The sequence below is a fragment of the Tympanuchus pallidicinctus genome, unplaced genomic scaffold (genome assembly GCF_026119805.1).
Source record: "Tympanuchus pallidicinctus isolate F22 unplaced genomic scaffold, pur_lepc_1.0 scaffold22, whole genome shotgun sequence".
In the NCBI taxonomy this organism is placed as follows: domain Eukaryota; kingdom Metazoa; phylum Chordata; class Aves; order Galliformes; family Phasianidae; genus Tympanuchus; species Tympanuchus pallidicinctus.
The window spans coordinates 5,019,279-5,028,388 of record NW_026294739.1 but is presented as its reverse complement, the minus strand read 5'-3'; the positions used below and the strand labels follow the sequence as shown (position 1 = coordinate 5,028,388).

The 9,110-nt window shown below is 49.2% G+C and overlaps 1 protein-coding gene across 4 annotated transcripts in view; it reads left to right on the top strand.

Moving 5' to 3' along the window:
- Positions 1-1,489: 1,489 nt before the first annotated feature.
- PIK3CB (phosphatidylinositol-4,5-bisphosphate 3-kinase catalytic subunit beta) overlaps positions 1,490-9,110 on the top strand; it is an 89,771-nt gene continuing 82,150 nt past the window's right edge. For 3 of the 4 annotated variants that reach the window (XM_052686976.1, XM_052686980.1, XM_052686975.1), the window contains exon 1: positions 6,512-6,625. The gene's annotated coding sequence lies outside the window, so the exon portion shown is untranslated. Of the gene's footprint in view, positions 1,608-3,478; positions 3,588-6,511; positions 6,626-9,110 lie in introns of those variants that run through there. The other variant, XM_052686977.1, reaches the window with a different exon arrangement.

The window sequence follows — 9,110 nt, the reverse complement described above, 5'->3', positions numbered from 1 at the left end:
GTAAATGTTGGCTGTGCAGTGTTCTTGTATCTCGGGTTCCTGCAAAGATAGATATGGGACAGTGAAAAAAAGAACTCAGACATCCAGACATCTTGTTGACAGCTTTGATCATAGCTGCACATTGCCACGAGGGCTTTCCTAAGCTGTTTGCAGTAATACCCAGGTGGGTTTTGTATTGGTACCATTAACTGTGAGCAGCAGTGTCTGAAAATGACCATGCCTTATTACTTTATTGAATTCTCTTTTAAAAAGCCCAGACTGAACTGGTCTCTATTTTATCCCCTGTAATTGAAAGTTGGCTTGAAGTTTTTCTAACTACGGCCAGTAAATGGAGGCAAAACCCAATTCCTCAGCAGTAACTTATTCACCCATTGTCTAGCAGTGTCTCAAATGATTTATTTGATGACTGTTGGCCACACACAACATGGGGTGAGCAGTGGAAACAATGCTTGTTAGGACACACAGGAGAGCTGATGAAAAAGCAGATACAACTGTTACAGATGATTTGGGGAATATATAAAAGACAACTATATATTGGAGATTGGAATATGTGTTTCTTTAAGAATTAGGAGAGTATGTCACAATATGTAGCTTCAAACCAGCCAGCATCCAGATTTCGTTACCCTCATATAAGATTATCCCAACAGGCCAATTCAGACTTCACTGAAGTTTGCTTAGGTAATGACTGGGGATTTTTTTCTCTATCTATGGATTTTGTCCAGAGAAAGAAGGGAGCAGCCATCAGTGGGCTCCTAGTATTGCCCCGAGTAGAACGTTCAGCCATCACATGTGAAAGTAAGATAGCATTACTTCTTAAAAGAAGTGGCAAAATCTGGCCTGTAGATATCACCACTATTTTTCCACTTATAGAGAGTGTTGGTCATAAGCCAGCAGGAAAAGCTGCCAACCAAAACGTTTTCTTAAAAGGGAACACTGTTAGAAGCCTGGCAATAAATGTTGTTCTTCCCCTGAAATATGTGCTGAACACAAATAAAGAAGACTCAGAAGAAGATTCCGGTGAGGTCTAACATCTTGTAATCACATGGATGGATGGATTTGGTAAGGTTTTTAACACTTTGTTCTATAAAAATTAGCAACTTAATACTGTTCAGTTAAGCAATAATTCAACACTAAAACAACAGATAATGCAGTTTAAATACATTAAGATAGCAGTAGGATAACCGGAAAACGCAAGCACAGTGAATTCTTTGTTGGTTTAAAATTACTTTGCTGTTCTGCCACTTTCTTTGTTTCTTTAGGACAGTGTTTTTTTGCTTGCAAACCAAAACATCAGGTGACTGCCAGCCATGAGTGCACAGAGCTGTCTCCCAGGATGTAACTGCGGCCTCTAAGCCCGGCGTTACGGCAGCAGTCAGAATCCACGTGGCCGATTGTTCTGCAGACATAATAGTGCTGTATTTATGTATCTCTAAACTTGTTTTTCAGGATCAGTGGCTGCCTGCGTATCATGAAGCTTGCTGCTTAACAACAGAAATAAAGCACTTGTCAGACAGAAGCGATGCATCAGTGCAGAGTGGAATTCTCAGGACTAGAGTTTATGTGAGGCAACAACAAAATGCACTGTGCCATTCTCTTAGGCAACAAAGGTAATTTGTTATGCAACATAATGAGGACTTGTGTGTGACAGACGGCAGCAGCTCTCGGTTACAGGGCATTGGCATCAACAAGCACATGAAGTGCATGGGTCAAAGGGAATGACTGTACATGGCAGAGAATTCACAAGCTTTAATTGTCATTGGTTTGCTTTTTCCAACTTAAAAAAAAAAAAAAAAGACAGAATAAACAGATAACTGGGCCTCATCCTGAAGTCTTTTGTGGTCTGGGTGGTGTCTTTGTTGCTTCCAGGGTTGGTGTGTGTTACAATTGACTATCACTTTATGGGCCACAAGGTCAGGGCTCACAAGTGTCATGTGCTGTATGTGGCTCTGACCCATTTTGCAGCTCTTCTGCCCACAGAATGATGAGAGAAAACAGTACAGGGGGAGAAATGTATTAGTGTTTACCAATGCCCAGAAGTCCATGATGTCTAGACCCACATGCTCCACTGCTTCTGCTGGCGTCTGTACTCTTAAAAGCCAGTTATCCTTCCTTTAAGGAGGCCAAGGTCATTCACCTGTTTTGCAGATAACCTGCTTGCAAGTGGGCTGCATGCAGAACAGAGAATAAAACCATGGCTTTTAAAGCAGGGAGGTTCACCATTTGCTCAAAACAAATCTGCATGTTGGTGTGGTTGGGTATCTTGTTTGTGATGACTTAGGCTGCTCGCTGCCTCCAAAGCTGGGGTTAGACCCAAAGATCCTGTTTGCTGACATTCCAGTGCTGTCTCAGCAAATGCTTGTGTAACTCATTGCCAGGTATGTGTTCACATGGCCCACACTGAAAGTCTCCCTTGTTGTTTGGCTGGAAGTGAGCATCTGCAAGAAACCTCTTCCTGAAGTGATGAGGGAGAGTTTGATTCATGCTTTGCTGATTAATTTATGGAGGAGAAATGAGAAATGAAGGCTGTCTCATGCTGCATGTATAGTGAGGAACTGAGCCAAAGCTGTTGGTAGCTCTCATCTTGGTGGTCTGTGAGACTGGTTCTGTCTTCCCAGTGCACCTATCACATTGGATTTTATATGTGCAGTATTCTGGAATAGTCATAGTCACGCAAATGATTTTATTCCATGACTGCTGTGTTCATCTGGAAGTAACATTTGTTTTTTCAGCCAAGCCATAGTCAAAACTGGTTGGCTAGACCACATCAGGGGAAGTTGCTCCTGCAGAAAAGTTGAAGACTTTCATTTCCTTTTGTAGTGTGCCTTAAGCATCGTTGTCTGTGGCAGGATGTTGGAATTCTCCTGACTGTGCCATTGACTCAGCAAGGGCCTGATCTGTTTACCTGCGCTGAGTCTAATGACTGCTTAGCACAGTTATGATAGCAGAACAGTTAAAAGCAAACCACAGAGTTAGCTGAGAGCTTGGGTAAGCCACGTCACTTCTCAGTGACTTGAGTTACTTGGCAGCACTGTCACAGTGAGCTTACTTTCCAGTGCTTGGGGATTTAACTGAACAGGCTGGGACTGCTGAAGAACCCTCTGTAAAACAAAAACAGAAACAAACAAACAAACAAAAACTTAAGCAAGGTTAATTTAATTACCCCTCTAAGTAATTAACTAAAGCCCAGCCAAATGAATATTACATCATAAGAAGCAATCAAATTCCAGACTGTGAGGATAAGAAGCAAACAATCCAACCCCGCCTTTTATGAGGAAGATGCTATCTGAGATTCACATAGATATTGTGCACGTAATTAAAGCTATCCTTTATGTGCAGTGCTGCTATTACAGCCCTTGCTATTCTGTAGCAGTTGGTAGACCTTATAATGAACAAGTAGAAAAATATTTCAGACATTACAGTGACTTTACAGATGGTGACTGTTAAAGTAAACCCCACAGCTGTCCTCCCTCTTTTGCAGGAGGAAGAAAACACCTTGTTAGCATCTCTCAGGATGAGTGCCATTTTACATCAAGAAACTGTTGACGATGAAGCAGCCCAGCCAGGTGCCACACGGGGGAAGCTCACAGGTGAGTAAACTGGCTCTTTGCTAGTGCCAGCGCAGTGTTTTCAAGTTCACGGTGCTGATTGGCTGAGCTGTGGGGTCGAGAAGAGGTGAGGCTGCACTCTGTGGCCCCATGCGAGCTGCCCTCCCAGAGGTGCTGCTCTTGGCTGTGCAGCACGGCACAATTGTGCAGCAGTCGGCAATCCTGGGTCGGACGTGCCGGAGGGCTGCCTTTCTGCTTGAATGCAGCTACATGCAGATGTTCTGCTGCTTGGTTCCTCTGCAGCCTTGCTGTCAGGACTGCTTCAAGGTCAACATTGTTAATGGATGGGGCTGTGAGTGCAAGGCTTCCTCTCAGCCTGCAAGGTCTGTAGTACGGGGATGGTTATTTATGACTTGCTTGTGCAGTACCTAGTTCTATGAAATGTTACTTACCTCAGCACTTACGACCTGCGCAGGAGACAAGGAGTTCATATGCCTCTGGTGCATCTGTCAGCCCTGCTGCCTGACTCCCAAGGTCCCTGAGTGGGCAGCTGAGCTACCTTAGCCTTGGGGCTCACACCCCAGATTCTGCTCTGTGAGAGCAGATGGAGCAACTGATAGTGGAGATTGAGGCCAGCTTCTAGTGCTTCCTTCAGCCAGCCCTTCCCTTGCACACGGGCAGGAAGTGAGCTCCCGCCCTCCAGCAGTGCCAGCACCAGAAGTGCTTCTGTCAAACTTGCCCATGCCCAAGGGCTTTATGATTGCATCTCTTTCTCTTTGATTTGTTATTCCTCCCTGTCCTGTGTCTGTATCAGAGGATGGCTCCCCACTTTCTCAGCTGCCCATGCCCTGTTCAGTGCAGTTGTGTATTCTCTTTCCAGTGCTACTCAAGTCAGAAATAGCCAGATGAAGAAACACCTCTTTAATGTTCAGCTGATAAAGCATTGCATGTAGAACTGCACGGAACTTGTACCATTTCCAACAGCATCTTGCTAGGATATGAATGTGCTCAAAACCCAATTTAAGAACAATTTCCACATGTGAGGACTGAGATTTGGTATGGCTACAGAAGGACTTGTGGAGTCTTGTGCTTTAGGTCTTGGCTTTGCAGTCTTTCAGCTTCTGCGTTAGGGCCTCGTCTGGGTCAGCATGAAACAACTGACGTTTGCAGGAGGCTTTGATCTTTGTGTGCATGAAAATAGATCAGTATGTGTCCATAGCACTTGACTTTAATGGATAAAACTCATAAACTTGTAGATCCTCCCTTAATCTGCTTGCAACATCTACAGAAATCGACTGGAAATACCTATTGACAGTATCTCCTCCAGGGCTGGCTTCAGGAGCCCAGAGCTGCCTTTCCTTCAGCCAATAACAATATGGTAACAGTGTGTTTAATGGCGTTACACAATTACAATTGGGCAAGCGTGGACAAGCTCGAAATGCGGAACAGCACCGAGGCAATATCTTGTGGCCTTCGCAGGAACATTCTCCCTTCTTAACAGAAAGTATGTAAATGGCTCCTGGATCCTTTGCTTGCTCAGATAATGAAGCAAGACCTCCTGTTTCAGTAAGCCGTGTTCCAGGAAAATTGCTCTCCTCGAGGTGTCTGATGAGAGTGAAAAAAAGAGCAAAGAGAATAAAGGCAGCGCTAATAGTGATGGGAACACAAAGGATGCGCGGAGGTGAGGAGGGAGAGGCTAGGGCTGTCAGGATCTGAAGAATGCTAACTGCGCTGATAAGTGATGGTGAGGCAAGAGGAAACTGCGGTGGGCAGGGCAGGCAGCTGCCCGCAGCCCGGAACACTCGGCTGGGCCAGGGACATTCCAGGATTTCTTTACAGCAAAGGTAAAAAGAAGCTGAGTGAGTTGGGCCATCGGTACCTTCAGTGCTGGCCGTTCTCTGGCCGTGATGTGGCACACGAGCTCCCTTGGTGCAGATTAATCTGTTTTGCTTCCTACCAGTGTCAAAAGGAAGCAGCTTCCTTACCAAGCTTAACCTGCAGATACCATAAAAACTGCTGCAGCAATGCTGCCAAAAGGCAGTCAGGATGAGCTGCCTCTCTCAAAGTCCGTGAATTTAGATGTGGATATAAATGCAAAGGGACTGCACTTCTCTGGGACTGACTGGCCCAGGGTACATCATAAAGTCTGGAACAGAGCTGTTTCTCCTCAGCTGCCGCTGTGTTTCGCTGCAGCTTCTCTGGAGTTACATAGCTGTTGGGTGGGTGTCTCTGTTGAGGTTACTGAACCACCGCTTCCACATCCAGAAGCGATCCTTGTCCCTTCAGTGCTGTAAGAAACTGGCACGATATGGCCGTTTTCCCTTAAGAACGCGGGTGTTAAAGAAAGGAAAAGCTGTGAAAAGCTCTGTTTCAGCCTGGGTTAGTTCATCCATAGCATCTGTCCTGCAGAAAGGGAGCTTCGAACAGCACCAAGGCAGAGGCGATGGGGGGAGCAGCAAAGGGCAGGGCGCGCCTCCTCGCGGTGTGGGTTGATGCCCGATGGCACCAGCAGAGACCAGGCTTTGTTGCGCGTGCAGCTCCTGCTCAGCTCCTGTGAGAGCAGCGCAGCTGCGGGACGGGCTGCTACGCATTGCGAGTTGTTACCCTTACCAAGCTTTAAAGCAATGCCAGGCTTTAAAAACGCCGTTAGTACATTCTTAGCGGTTTTATTTCGGCCTTATATGTCCGAAAGTTGTCATTAAGCCTTTCTGCGGGTTCTACAATGTACGCGAGGCTGTCAGCTCGCGTTCATCCACCTCCGGGACCCGAGAGCGGCAGCTGGGACCGGTTCCGGGGGTGCGAGGGTGAGCCCGAGGGCTGCCGAGGCTGCAACGGCAGCGGGACACCTCCGTGAAACCCTCTGGGACAGGGCGGGTCGGAGAGGTGCCCGCGCCGGGGACTAAGTCCTCGGGCGTCCTCTGCCGCGGCGGGGCTTCGCTGGGGAGGGGAGGAGGAAAGGGAGGAGGCGGCCGAGGCGGGCCGCCCCCGGGCGGGGCGTGCTGGGCGCCGGGCAGCCTGCAGCGGGGACGCGCTGTCGGTGCGGGACCGCGGGAGCTCGGCGGCCCCGTCAGCGGAGCCGGGTAGGAGAGCTGCGATCCTTTCTTTTCCGTTTCTCGGTCCTTCCCCGCGTGGGCTGAGCTGAGTGCCGGCCCGGGGGCACTTGGGGGGCAACGGGAGGAGGTGGGCGCGGGTCGGCGGCACTCACGGCCGCGGTGCTGGGGCTGCCCCCGGGAAAGTCGGGCTCCTGAGAGCGCTGTCTCTTCTCGGAGCTGCGGCGGCTGCAGGCGGGTGGCGTTTCCTACGATGCCCGGCGGTGCCCATCGTGCGGCTGCCGGCCATGCCTCGCCTCCGCCGCGGCTGCTGCGCGGGGCTTCTCCGTCCCCTCTCGCCACCCCGGGACTACCCGGGGCCTCCCGCTCCTCCCCCTCCCCCCCCCACCTCCACCAAAGCACTGCCCTCTTACCCCAGGGCGCTGGCTGGGCGGCCTCACGGTTCCTGTCCCCGGGGAGCTGCGCCTCGGGAGGTGCTCGGAGTCAGAAGCGTCGAGGGGATGCGGCCGCGGAGGCTGATTCGTTCCCGAGGAGCGGCGGGGCAGCGTTCCGGCAGGGCCGGCAGCGGGCGAGGCTCGCATCTCCGCGGTGTTGGTGGGAGTTCACCAGTCAAACAACATTGCAGCTTTTTTTTCCCTTCGGTGCTTTCCCCGTGTTCTGTCCTGAGCTGTAAGCGCTCTCTCTCTCTCTCTCTCTCTCTCTTTTTAATAATACAAAGCATGAGTGTTATCTCGTGTGGCAAGGTGTTTTCTCCTGCTGTAATTAATCACCGCGTTGTTCCCCTCCCATCGAGCACTGAGGCAATCGGTGGCTCATGGTATGAGCTGCCCTGAGTGTCGGAGGGACAGACTGCTGGCTGGGTCCTTGCTGGACCAGAGGTATTTTCAGTTTCAGACCATTGTGTTTTACTGGCAAGCGTGCTGTGCTGGAGGTTATGGCAGGCAGTGACCCGCTGAAGGCATGAGCGGGCCGGGAGGGGCCTGATAAGAGCAGAGCCGTGTCTGTGTGCGCATACGTGGCCTTGTTTACTTCTTGCAGACATTGACCTGCAAGAGTGCTCAGAAAGCTGCTGAGGTGCTCTGGGCTATGCATTGCCCTCAGGTCAGAATCTACACTGAATGTTTGTATGTGATGTTCCTGTAAACGTTTTCATACATGCAATGCAAAGAGCTGACATTTTATGTCAAGACCATGTGGAAGCTTGTGAGCTCATTGACTTTTGGCAGTCAAAAGTCAATGGTGGGTGGGTACCAGAGCTGGGATGCCAGAGAGGAGAAGAAATGGAGAAGGAATAGCTACATGTGTGCAGTTCCCAAGCATGGAAGGAGTCTGGCAGCCCTGGGGTCTGGCTTCTGTTGTTCAGTGTCCTGGTGTAAGGGGTTTCCTCCTTGGCACTGGTGATCTCTAGGGATCCCAGGAATGGTGAGAAGTAGACCCGATCACCACACCACTTTCCAGAAAACTTTAAAATAAAGCATGTAATTTTTGTCAGTGCCTATAGTGTGTGTGTATATCTTTGAGCAGTTGTGGTTGGCAGCTTTGTCTCAGTGGCCTTCCTGGGCTGTGTGTCCCAGCTGTGTCACAACCTCCCCACTGACCTCACACTGCACAGGGGAGGCTCCAGTGGCCGGTCCAAGGATGCCAAGCCCCAGCTGCAGTGAAGCATGTGCTCTGTTAATGCCACCATTTTGAGGAGAAAAACATCTTGACTTTCTTTTGAGCAACGTCAAGCAGCAGCTAGTAAGTTCCAAAGTTAATGGAGCCATGAGATACAAGTGCAGTTGATCTTACTCATTTCTTGACTCAACAGCATCCTTGACTGCCTTGTCACCCTCATGCAGTTCTTCCTTCCCCATGCAGAGGGGCCTGCACAAATCCTGGCGCTTTGCTCCAGAAGCCCACGTGCTGTGTGTGGCAATACCGCTGCCGTCATGCTCGACTCACTCCCATACTTTCAGTACATCAGGTGCTCAGTTTCAAGGCAAACAGAGCAGTGAGTGCCCAGGTTTCTTTTCCATGCTGTTGAGGAAGATATGTGTTTTTAGGACCTGGGAGTTGTGTTGGCACACTGTGTGCTGGATTCAGTGTCATTATCAGAAATTTCCTGATCTGGTTGTGAACTTTATGACCTTGTCTGGCAGGCTTCAAATAGAAGACCTTATTTTCTGCTTTGGGCAGTATTTCTTTAATTTGGTAGCAAATTTTAGCAAAACCTTTCAGGCCTGTCCTATGCTGGTCTCATATAAGACAGTCAAGCAGGGTGGCTGGGAGCCTTCCTCTGCAACACCTGGGTGTGAGCAGTGCTGGAAACAGGATGCTTGGCAAAAATGGATCTTGGCTCTGAACCATTGTGGTTTTTCTAATGAAATCTGTTTGCCACCTGCATCTCTCTAGGGTGTGACTCTATTTTAGAGATGTTGTAAATGCATAAACAACCTTCTGACCTTCCTCACTTCCATCTTTTGCTTTATTGCAATTTCCTTCTCTTCCTCTTCATCCTCTCTCACAATCCTGC